Raw genomic sequence first — 13,515 nt, 5'->3', positions numbered from 1 at the left:
ACAAAAGACCTAACTAGCTTTTCATCCTGGAAGAGATGTATGTTGAGGGATTCTTTCTATGAAACTAAAATTATTATCTGTATATCTAACTGCAAAAACTAGAAGAAATCTGAGGCTTTTATTAAAACTTAACATGCATTTGTGACACTGCTTTTTGCATACAATCACCACACTTGCTAAAATTGTCAATAAGTATCTTTACAGGGAAAATGAAACAGAATGTATGAAATCAGGCCCACAATAGAGAATCAGAATATGCTGAATCAGAAACACTCATTCCATTTGTTAAATAGGAGGCTAATCTCATTATCTTTGTGGTAGGAAAAGATAAATCTGTGCTACATGTCTGAGTAAACATACGTTAAAAGGCACCAAAGAAAGAAAGAGAAAAGGAGAAAAAGAAAAGAAATTTGTTTCCAAATAAATAAATTAATGCTTTTAAAGGTATTAAATAGGGAAAGAAGAATTTTGTTGAATGTCTTTTATATTATAGATTCATTTTAAAGTGTGTATGGTGGAGAGGGAAAGCATAATTTAAAAAATTAATTATGAATTCTAAAGTTCTGAAATAAGGCAGACCTTGGTGGGTAATAACAACAAAACCTGAGGAACAATGATAAAATTCACACTATATCATAGTCTTCATTGTATTTACTGTGATTTTTTAAGAGATTTTCTGCTTCTTTATAACTGTAGAACACTAACAGCTGCCACATGAAGACTGCTGAGGCCAAAGAGTCCAATATGGCAGCCACTAGCCACCTGAGGCTTTTGAGCATTTGAAATATAGCTAGTGAGACTGGATAACTGAATTTTCAACTGTATTTCAATATAATCAATTTTAATTTGAATCTAGAAACAGGCAACACAAAATGTTTTATCCACTAAATGCAACTTTATTGTACGGTAGATTACATACGCTGCATTGCGTAAGATATAGTATTATAGGGAAAGTATTGGACATATACACTAATGCAACATTAAAATATGTTTATCTGAATATTTTATTCGGATAATAAGAACTATGTTGAAGCTTAAGTAAAGCATAATTGCTAATAAATTATTTATTATTTTAAGTATAAGTAAATTATTCTTCTAATAAAAAAATCAACTCTTCCCAATGAAAACTTAATGTTCAGTAATGAATTGTGCTGTGAGTATAAAATATGCACCTAGATTTAGGAGACTTAACTGAAAAATAGAATGCAAAATACATCATTATAATTTTATGTTGATTATATGAAATGTTAACAGTTTGGACATATCTGCTTAAAAATAATTACAATTAACTTTGTCTGTTTTATTTTGTTATGTGGCTACAGAAATGTGAAAATATATATATATATAATTTTACATTTAAATATATTATATTACATTTTATATTTAAAATACAAAAATCAAATTTCACATTTAAATATATTATATATATTAACTATACATACACACACACACACGTACTTGCTTGTAGGTTCAATGGAAGCATGTCCAAGTACTTGCTTGGAGGTTTGATGCAAGCACATGACCACAAAATCTGAAGGTTAATGTTAGTTATTTAACAGAAACTCTCAATAGAACCTGTTGTATTTTTTTTGTGGGAAGAGAACATGTAACCCAATGCAACATGGTTGTTTCCTTGTTAGATCAATAGGTTTTAATTTTACCTTTTCCAACAAAAGTACATTGGGTATTATGAAATCACTGCCTTTCCTAAAAGGGGCTATTATACTTCTTTCACCTTAAACTGTTTTGTAACTACAGATTTCTCTTGGATTTTATAATGAGTCAATAGTACCTGACCTAATAAAAGGATAAATGTCTGGAACAGTATATTATTTTATTGTTCTTTTTCACCCCATACACATATAGTAGTAAAGAATATATTCTGCTGATATCTAACATTTAATTTGTAAGATGTTTATTAAATATTTGAGATATTTCACTGTGAATAATTTTCATTATAATATATATTGCATTTAAATCTGTTTTAATGGATCATTTTTTTTTTAAATCAACATCCAGCCACTCATATTATGTAATCAAATAAATGAGCCTCCAACTAATTACCACAAAAGGTTAGGATATTTTTATTTCACAAAACATCCCTATTACTCATGACACCTGAAATTGCCTCCCAATTCATTTTTAGTCAAATAATAAAGATAATGATGCTTCTCCTGTTGATGTTGCTGAGATTCTTGATAATAGCTAATATTTTATGTAATGCTTATTCTCTGTCAGATACTGTTCAAAGCACTTTACATATATTAACTAATTGATAAACTGATAATGTTTTATGAACCTGCCACTTATAGTCAAGAACAGTCTATTCCACATATTTACTTATTTTATTCACAAAATTTGATTCTCAATGAATTTTGTGCATGCTAAGTAGCTTTAGTCATGTCCGACTCTTTGTGATCCTATGGACTATCGTCCACCAGGCTCCTCTGTAATGGGATTCTCCCGGCAAGAATACTGGAATGATTGCCATGCCCTTCTCCAGGGTATCTTCCCAACCCAAGGATCAAACCCACTTCTCTTATGTCTCCTGCATTGAAGGTGGGTTCTTAACCACTTGTGCCTCCTGGGGGAAACATTTTAGCTTTTGATAAAAGTAAGAAAAAAAAAATTCTGTGAATTTGCAAATTTGAGGATAAGAAAGGCTGGGGTTCATATTGAAACAAGTGCAGGCCTTAGAAGTAGAAAGCTCTAAGTGTTTAAGATCTGGTTCTTCTAATTCCTAGTATGATGTTGGGTCTAACACTATTTTGACAGGGCTGCGGTCAGCTCAATAGGACGTCGGAATGAATTAGACAAATAAGCCCCTTTCCGTGGGTGATGCAGCATTAGGCAAAGGGCTTAGCTAGAGATGCACAGCTCCCACTGCCACCTAGCTTGGGTGTCTGTGCAAAGCACGTCAGCAAACTTGTCCCAGAGTCTTTGTTTCTTGTCTGATAAAATAAAGATAAAGCAATAGATGGGATATTGTGAGGATCACATGAAATAATGCACACACAAATATTTTGTGTGACAAATATATCTGAATGTATAACATTCAATCATTCTTTCAGCATATACTGGGTACCTATAATACGGTAAACTCTGGGACGCAGAGATAAAAAGACACAGTCACTCTTTTTAGGGAGGTGGAACTTATAAAATCATAACAATTCAGAGTCTGTTTTCCAGTTTTTGTATATAGGTAGAATGTTTATACTATTCATACACTTTAACTTACACAGATTATACTATTCTTTTTTTTTATAATCAGTTATTTATTTATTTATTTTTATTAGTTGGAGGCTAATTACTTCACAACATTTCAGTGGGTTTTGTCATACATTGATATGAATCAGCCATAGAGTTACACGTATTCCCCATCCTGATCCCCCCTCCCACCTCCCTCTCCACCTGATTCCTCTGGGTCTTCCCAGTGCACCAGGCCCGAGCACTTGTCTCATGCATCCCACCTGGGCTGGTGATCTGTTTCACCATAGATAATATACATGCTGTTCTTTTGAAACATCCCACCCTCACCTTCTCCCACAGAGTTCAAAAGTCTGTTCTGTACATCTGTGTCTCTTTTTCTGTTTTGCATATAGGGTTATCGTTACCATCTTTCTAAATTCCATATATATGTGTTAGTATGTTGTAATGTTCTTTATCTTTCTGGCTTACTTCACTCTGTATAATGAGCTCCAGTTTCATCCATCTCATTAGAACTGATTCAAATGAATTCTTTTTAACGGCTGAGTAATATTCCATGGTGTATATGTACCACAGCTTCCTTATCCATTCATCTGCTGATGGGCATCTAGGTTGCTTCCATGTCCTATTCTTTTAATAGAACAACATATTTTAAAAAGTATCCAATAGTAATAGAGAGTAGTAATTTTTGCTGCTTGCCGATCATTTTGAATTTGTCAGAAACCAGGAGGTCTGGGAATGATACTGAGAATACTGAGTAATAGCTAGCAGGAATTAGAAACTGAATTGTGAATGGTGGACACAGCGGTATGCAGAAGGCAACCAGCTATGCCAGCAATTAGCCACTTGTTGTATTACTGGATAATCCTGGGCGTCCTGAAAGAGATGGGGCAGTTCAGGAGTCAGGAAGGCAATACAGGTACTCTGGGTCTACTGGAAGTAGATATTTACCAATCAATACTATTTCAATATTTTAATTATCTGTAGAACAAATAGTGGGCTAATATAGTTTTATATCTCATAGTTATCACGTGTTCATTGTAATGGAAAACTATTCTGCATCCTTCAGACTCAAGTCTGGAAGTTTTCCAGGACCATACATTCTCCTTCACTGCCCACATGAGCTCACATATTCTATATTATAACACTTTATAAATTACTTTTCTCCTAATAGAATATTCACTCATATTTTACATACTAGGCAAAAAGCTCTCTTAATTCAGGGATTGTATACCAGAGTCTAGTATACTACAAGGTCTGGTGCAGAGCAAGTGCTCATAAATATTTTTGTTGAACAAAATCAGATGGATGGGTAAGTAAGAAGATAAATTTTCTATAATACATCTCTAATGTGAGCTTTAATCTAAAAATTTGACTAGTTTAATTAAATATTAGCAGTTGGCATGCTTCATTTAATAGTTTAAGTGAAATAAAAAACTGAATAAAAGAACAGACTAAGTGATGGTAAATTTATTGGCAGGTAAAAGTCAATCCTTTCTATCATAACTTATAGGATCATTTCCCAAAATGTGTCCTAAGGAATAGTAGTTCAAAAAAATGCTTAAAAGGGCTTATCTACTTAAATAAAATAATTCAGTTTAAATTTGTTTAACCCAGTGATTCCAAAGTGTTTTGGGCCAGAAAATTGACCTCCACATGACTATCAAACACCGTACAACTCTAAACTTCAGGAAAATCCTAAGTTAATAATATCTTTGTCAATTTAAACAAACTTTTCCTAAATTACCTTTAGCTATTTCTAGGTATCTGTGAATTTGAATTTAAAAGTCTTGGGATTTTAATCCCATGATGTCATTTTCAAGTGGCATGGTAAAACTACCTAAAATATAAAAATAATAATTAAAGCCTATAGGCTTATTGCCTCAAACTCCATTTTCCATACTGATATAGAGGAATCAATCACTTACATTGTGTTTGACTACTTCTACCTGCTGTGATTGACTGAAGCCCTTTGTAAGTCATTTTGTGCAATTATTGAGTCATTACTAGAAACTAAATTTACTTGTTCAATATCTTAATCATCTCAGCAGAAATATAAAACAGTGAATTTTGTTTATTAAACACCAGCTTCATCAATTATTTTTTATTACTGCTATTCTTCAGGTGATGTGCCCTCACTAGAGATGGTAAATGTGAAGATTTAAGACTCCTTATTGTGACCAATATGCTGCCAAATATATTCATATATAAATGAATGTTAAATGGAACAATAAAGAAACACCATGTGGTACTACCTTAAAACAATGGCAAATTTTGTAATACTTTGTCTTAAATTTTTGTATACTTGGAAATACAAGAAATTCACATAATTAAGACTAAAAAAGTATTATTAATTAATTAAATTTATAATAATTTAAAGTATTGGATAGAAATCACATTAACTGAAAGGGAAGTGTTAAATCAAAGTTAGTTGGGATAATAAAGACAGTAAATAATGTAGACAATGTATTTTAAAAAAATAATTGAAGCTGTAAGTGTAGCTTGAATATTATTAAATCAATACAGAATATCTTTTAGGTTTACATAGGAAAGATAATATGTGTATTTCCTTGAGGAGAATAGTTTTTCACTTAATAAAAGTAGGCTATTTTGAACATCTAAATATTTGTACTTCTTGTTACCATTAATCATTTTTCTGTGAACTTTCTCATTCTTTGATTACCTTGGATTCCTCTTATTTGGGAGAGTTCTTGTACAGCCTTGACTGAAAATTATATTATTTAAAGCTCGATCCTGGCTTCCCTAGTGGCTCAGTGGTAAAGAAGTCACCTGGAATGCAGGAGACCTGGGTTTGATCCCTGGGTCCAGAAGATACTCTGGAGAAGCGAATGGCTAGCCATTCCAGCATTCTTGCCTAGAGAATTCCATGGACAGAGGAGCCTGGTGGGCTACAGTCCACACGGTCCCAAAAAGTCAGACAGACTAAGCAACTAACACTTTCACTTTCAAAGTCCAACCCACATGTCAGTCTTGAGAGTCATGTTTTCAGATCAAGAGGCAAGCCTGGAAGACTCAGTTAACAGAGCTTTACCAAAAGCCATTACTAGTGAAAACTCAGGACATTCTAAGAGAGAAGTTCTCCCACCATCTGCTAGGAATAAGAAGTATAAGCTGCACTTCATATAAAATCTTTCATGGAGGATAGAGGTTAGTGAGGATAGCTCAAAATTTTATACAGATTTGTTAAAGTCCATCTGCTAAAGGAATTAATTCTGAAGTCTTACAGCATTGATTTATGGAAAAATATAAGCCTCTTAAATACATACTCACATTCAGTAGCACAGCATAACATATGTTTTGGGTGGCAGAAACATATGAGTGAGTTAACAGAGAGCCAGGACCCTGCCACTGGTCCATCATGGGAAGGGAAAAAGAAAATTTATTATAGAATATGTGGTTAAAAGAGTTCTAGCCAGACTGAATGGAAGACCTAGCAAAAGGTATGGAGTACAATCAGAAAGGTAGACAACTGACCATGCTAAAATCACAAATTACGAATTGCCTGTGGACACCAGCAGTGGTATCTGCAGAATTCTCAGGTACCAAGAAATGAAGTCTCCACTGAAAGCAGCTAATATGTCTGACTAAGAACTGGGGTTTATACATGACCAGTAGGTTTCAACTCATCACTATGAGGGTTCAAAAGATATCACTTATAACTAGAAGTTTTCTTTAAAAAGGAGGAGGTGGCCTAAACCATGAAAGTTTGAACGTTACCCCAAGAAAGCTGAGTTAACACAAAAGAGACTTTTATCATAGCAGAGGTTGTGAAGTTTTAACTTTATTCTGTCAATAGTAGGCATGTATGATCCAAATTAAAATGCAAATCAAAAATTTTTTCAGTTTTATGGTCATCAAGTACTATATTTTAAACCTGCTAGATGTTTTAGTACATGATTTACATTAAAACTGGATATTTGATAGATTATCTCCTATGAATAACAGTTCTATTGATACTTGAAGATAGTAATCTAAATTCCATTTATTCTACTAAGATATATCTTGGTTTTCACAAATTCAATGAGATATTAAAATAAGGTTAATATAATTTGACTTTCACTCTTTAAGATATATCAATAATGGGTTTGTGTATACATATGTTTGTGTATATCTGTATTTGTGTGTGTGTGAGCTTCCCTGGTGGCTCAGCTGGTAAAGAATCTGCCTGCAATATGGGAGACCTGGTTTTGATCCCTGGGTTGGCAAGATCCCCTGGAGAAGGGAATGGCTACCCACTCCACTATTCTGACCTGGAGAATTCCATGGACTGTATAGTCCACTGGGTCACAAAGAGTTGGACATGACTAAGCAACTTTCACTTTCATATATTAAACACATTAAGAACACAGAAAATGTAAGCATCATAGTGCTTTTTTTAAAGTAACAATCTGCAATATTTCCCTTTTTATCTATAAGTTAGGGTTCTTCTAGTATCAATGTTATGAAGACGGATTCTTTAGAAAACAATGAAATTTTTTAACAGAATCTCAATCCAGTATTTAATATGCTGATTTACGTGACTACTTCTCTACAAATTTCAAATTCCATTTGAAATTAAATGGCAATTACTCAGTTTACTGTTAAATACACCCGTAATTTATGAACAGAATTTTAGGTTGGGAGATATATGACTGGCAAATAAATTTTAAGGATTGAAATGAAAACATAAATATAGTCAGCTACAGCTAAGTTATGGTGGTGGTTTAGTTGCTAAGTCTTGTCCGACTCTTGCAACCTGTTGGACTGTAGCCTGCCAGGCTCCTCTGTCTATGATATATCCCAGGCAAAAATACAGGAGTAGGTTGCCATTTATTTTTCCAGGGGATCTTCTTGACCCAGGAATTGAACCCATGTCTCTTGCATTGCAGGTGGATTCTTTTGCCATTAAGCCACCAGGGAAACCCCATAGTCAGCTATGGAAGAATTTAATTCTAACATCATTATCAACTAATATGGTCAAAGGCCTTAAATGTTACATTGCCATAACTACAAAATATACAATTATATCATGCAAGAAAATGTTATCAGGGAGTTTTTAATGGTTGTTTTAGACCAAGGGTTACTTAGACCATTCTGACAACTAAATATATTTTAATTATTTCCATAGGTTCTGTGGACATTATATTAAGTTGATGAATCTCATAGACCAGATAGGTTCATAAAGACAGAGAAGTAAAAGAAGTTTCTTTTTTTAAGTATTTCAAGGTAAAGTAACTATTTAGCACTAAAAGATACATGATGATATAATGGTTACATTGTTATTCAAATCAAAAGGAAATAAAACAAATGACAAGATTAGGAACTATTTTCAAACTCTACAGACCAACAGAACTCAACTTCCTATTCTCTTAAACTCAGTAAATGAAATATCTAGTTTAATTTATGAGGCTTCCCGGGTGGTGCTAGTGGTAAAGAACTTGCCAGTCAATGAAGGAGACATAAGAGACACAGGTTAGATCCCTGGATTGGGAAGATCCCCTGGAAGAGTGCATGGCAGTCCACTCCAGTATTCTTGCCTAGAGAATCCCATGGACAGACGAGCCTGGCAAGCTACAGTTCATAGAGTCACACAGAGCAGGACATGACTGAAGTGACTTAGCATGCATGCACAGTTTATATAAGCTTAAAATAATGCAGTTCGCCCATGTATGAAAAGGGGATTAAGATAAGGATTCAAATTCAGCTTGTGAATGTTATCTCAAAATGTGGTCAATTAAAATAGAAACAATACCTACTAACATATATATAAACTTTCCAGGTGGCTCAGTGGTAAAGAATTTGTCTGCCAGTGTAGGAGATGCAAGAGATATGGCTTCGATCCCTGGGTAGGGAGGATACCCTGGAGGAGGAAATGGCAACCCACTCCAGTACTTTGCTTGGAAAACTCCATGGAAGAGAAGCTTGGCAGGCTACAGTCCATTGGGTCGGAAAGCGTTGGACGTGACTGAGTGACTGAGCACTTGCACGCGCGCGCGCGCACACACACACACACACACACTCACAGACATATATCACTGACTATTTCTTAAATTGTGCTGACAGGGCTATGCCCACTGTCTTTATCAGAAAAATAGCCTATGTGTCCATGTGCTATATTCCCATGAAAGTAAACTACACTTAAATTATCCAAACGAAAAGGGTTTGATATTCTGTTACTATATCATGCTCCCACCTTCAATCCTGAAATCATAAACATGACTCACATTAATAGTTATTAAGTTAGAGGAGATATTTCAAGATTAGATGCTGAAATATGATTCCCTGCCTTTGTTTAAACAATGTATAAAGGAAAATATGAAAAGCTGATTGTCTAAGCAAAATTAGAAAACAATGCATTTAAACAGAATTGCTTTGATGTTGTGCTCTATTTTCAAACTTTATGATTTTTAAATTCTGTAATACAGAGGAACCTGTTTTTCAGTTATACTTTCACAAAAACTGTATTTTAAATTTGAGTTCTAAGGAAAAGTGCTTTTTTCCCCTGGAGAAATATGGATACCATTTGTGATAGTGAGAAATAAAAAACTTAACATTTTTCCTTTTAATTGTGATTGCTGGATTTAAATTTTATGCTTGATCACAATTTTTTTTTAACTATCTGTACCTCATGGTTAGACAATGTGCTTCTCATTCTTCGCATATGGTTGATTATCTCTTTCATTAAATAGTATCTTTATTCACTGCATGTCTGAGTTTTACTAAAAGAAATCCTAGTATCTTTTGATTTGCACCAAGATAACATGTCTAGCTATTGTGAATATTTTCACTCTTTGGGAAACCAAGGCTTAAGACAACTCAGATAGCAATTAGTTGACTTCACAATTCAACACTGACCTTCTGACCATCAAATTCTATTCTTTCCCACTATATTATGCTGCATCCCTGATAATTTCATTTATTTTGTTCAGTGACGGTGCACACACACTTATGTCAAAACCTTTCCAAATGTAAAATATAGAGTAACTACTTTGAAGTTATTTCCAAATTAAATTATGTGCATCTAAAATGCCAAGGGCCTCAGTGTAACTGGAGTTTATGTGAATTTTCAATAGAATTTGAAAGGTCTGTCCATTAAGTATGATTTTCTTACCAAAAAGATGCACTGCTGATCTGAAAATGCTAATCCCTTTTAGAATACTATAAAACATTTTTATACATAAATTGAAAACACACTCTATTACTATTGGCATACCTTTGTTGAATTAAAACTAAGAGTCTACAAAATGTTGATATGCATAAAAAGAATCATATCAACAATACTATGGAAGACAAAAGAAAAATCAAACTGTGATAAAACCTATAAAGATTTAGAAGACTATAAGATTACTCATATATTTAGATATTTGGAATTATTTAAATGCTATAATTCCTAAATATGCATGCCAAAGATAATTTTATTAATACAGCAATTGTATCTTTGTATATTAAAAAAGTGTGATACACCAAATAACTTAAAATGAAACTGTAATGATAATATTTCACACTTGAATAACTGATGCTTATGGATAAAAAATTATAGTTTTTAATAAACATCATGTAGAGGTAAAATTTTCTCTATGGTTGTCATCTGAAAATCTCCTTCCAATTTACAAATTAAGAAAAAATGATCAATTATCCATGCAAATAGGAAATAATAGATTTTAGGTTTATAATAAAGATAAAGTGACAATAATATGGGGATTTCTATAAATAAATAAGAGAACTTAAAAACACCATAGATTAAAAAAAAGTTTCACTATTATGTGTGAAGTAGCACTATTCAAGTTCTCATTAGAAGAGATTAATGGAAATTAAATATAAGAATCTTATTTAAAATCAAAGACTAATATGGAAAAATGATATTGAAATCTTCCTTTGAGGGAGAATTGAAAATTTAAAAAGGAAAAGTTTTAAAGCATAGAACAGATAATAATAGAACTTTAAAAGAAATTCCCAATATAGATAAATTTGGGGGGTATGCTTTATTTGTTTTAGATAGGAGTGAATATATTCAATGTGGGACCAAGGGGAGGAAAAGTATTTTCTGTACCAAAGACATTTCATTTAAATCATGATTATTCTCAATACTTTTGGGTCAGAACATAATATTTGTCAGTGTGTATCCTCAACCTCTACTTAACCCTATTTAAATTGCTGTATATAAAATAATAAATAAGCCAGTCTATAACATAACTGAAAGGAAGCTCTATGGGGGAAAGCATGTTGCTGTATCTATGTGCCTACACTATCAATTATAGGATCAATTATGGGGCAAGCTATTAAAAATAGCTAATGGTACTAGGGAATCTTTGGAGTTTTTAGTTTATTTTCATAATATTTTATAAATAATACAGATTAAACAAAAACATGGGGAAAAACATCAATCTTTGGAAACAGAATATAAATCAATAATAATTACAAGTACTCAGTAAGTATTTGAGTAATTAGGAAACCATGCCACATGGAGACCTGGTGGTGATTTTTGAGTAGAATATTCCACAAAATTTTCTATTTTGAACTGGTTACAATTTAGATACTTCTGAAATTATATGGTAGCATGAAATAATCTAAAAATCACGATTGTCATTTCATTTCTGGGCATGTATTCAGCACATCAGATTATGGAATTATGAATTTTATGGCTATTTAAGTTAGCCTCGCAGAGTTTTTGTTAATCCAAATTTCTTTGATTATAGTTTCAATAATTACTTCTTCAACTGAACTACTGTGGTTTAGGTAAAATGCTTTTTGAAGATACTGCAATTGGAAAAATCAAGGCTGAATCAGGAAAGTTTTAAAAGGATACAGTGCAAAGGTGTGCTTTTATATATTAAAACTTTTCCTTGATTTTATTATAAAATCATAGCTTACATTTTCTCAGGCCACCTTATTCCCTCTATAAGTGTGAAGATACAGATTATACCTAAAGTCATCCTCATTTGAGCTCCTTTTCCTGCTGAATATAGAAATAATTCATATCTCATAAAACACTCCCTATTTTTGCTTCAGTAAATTTTTTTATATGTTACTCTTCAGTGCTGAAACTGGATAGACAATGAAGGAAAATCAAATTGAATCTTGAAAATACTATAAACGTCAATTTAAGATCAGTCAGTAGAATACTGATAATTAAGCACACAAATCTACTAACAATTTTGTACTACTGTCTTATAATGTAAAACAACCTATCTAAAGATACCATTTTCATGAAACCATACAGCATAAAGCAAATGAAATACCACTTTATTTTTTAAGACAGGACATCTATTTTTTTTCCTCTCTCCAAGCTGTACATTTCCAATATAAAATAAGTGCTACTTTATTTCTATTCAGATAAAGAGTACATCTTACTAAAGGATTCCATGAATTAAGCAGAAAGGATCACCACATGAGTCAAAGATGATAGTCATTTGAATATCTGCCATGCCATCTGCCTTAACTTATTGCAGAGGGAAATCAGAGCCATAAAATCATGTGAGTGGAAAACTCCATAAGGAAAGGGGTGAACCCAGAAGTAAAGAGGCTCTATAAAAACTATTTATTTTCAATTGAAAGTCCTCTTATTTCTGAAGTACATAAAAATTTTAAAAATTTAAGTAAAAACAGCAAAATGTGATTGTAAACTTAAAGATGACACTGGCTAAAATCATAACATTTAAGTAATATGCCAGTTATTTTTAATAAAATAAAGGAAAACAAATTTTTCTATAGATATTTAATTTTCATTTTAAAAATATAAAGTTTTATGAGCTAATGGATATACTAGACAATATATGCTATTGTAAGAGATGTTAATACAATGCATAGCTTTAAGAGAAAATCTGCATTCATGTTTCCATTTGAATTAATAACTTTACAATAGAAATTATATATTTTTCTACAGTGGACTTTGTCTAAAATCTTGAGTTAAAATTTTAGGAATTTTTATTACAGTGATACCCAATACACTATTACAAATTCCAATCATATTAACCTTTTGCTATTATTGTGAGAAATGTATTGACAGGGTAGCTGTAGAAAGGTTGCTTGTATACAAAATATAAATTGTTGAAATCTATATTCCAGAAAACAATATGTAGTCTAATACTATTTTAGTTATTAACTATAAGCTGCTGAAAGCCATCATATTAAATTCCCAAAGTGTTTAATACTGAAGATTACTAAAAAGGAAGGTATTGTAAAAAAAAAACCAGATAAATGGAAATATGTAACTGTGGCAATGTTCACTGAATAGTAGCTAATACACTGCTGAGAATGAAATGAATTATTTACATAAGTAGTCTGAGGATAAAGTGCACTAAATCCACA

The 13,515-nt window shown here is 32.4% G+C and overlaps 1 protein-coding gene across 1 annotated transcript in view; it reads right to left on the bottom strand.

Annotated features, from left to right (window-relative positions):
* CSMD3 (CUB and Sushi multiple domains 3) overlaps positions 1-13,515 on the bottom strand; it is a 1,309,925-nt gene that overhangs the window by 818,650 nt on the left and 477,760 nt on the right. The window lies entirely within an intron of this gene.

This window comes from Cervus canadensis, chromosome 12 (assembly GCF_019320065.1).
Source record: "Cervus canadensis isolate Bull #8, Minnesota chromosome 12, ASM1932006v1, whole genome shotgun sequence".
NCBI lineage: Eukaryota > Metazoa > Chordata > Mammalia > Artiodactyla > Cervidae > Cervus > Cervus canadensis.
This window is presented reverse-complemented; position numbering and strand designations above follow the sequence as displayed.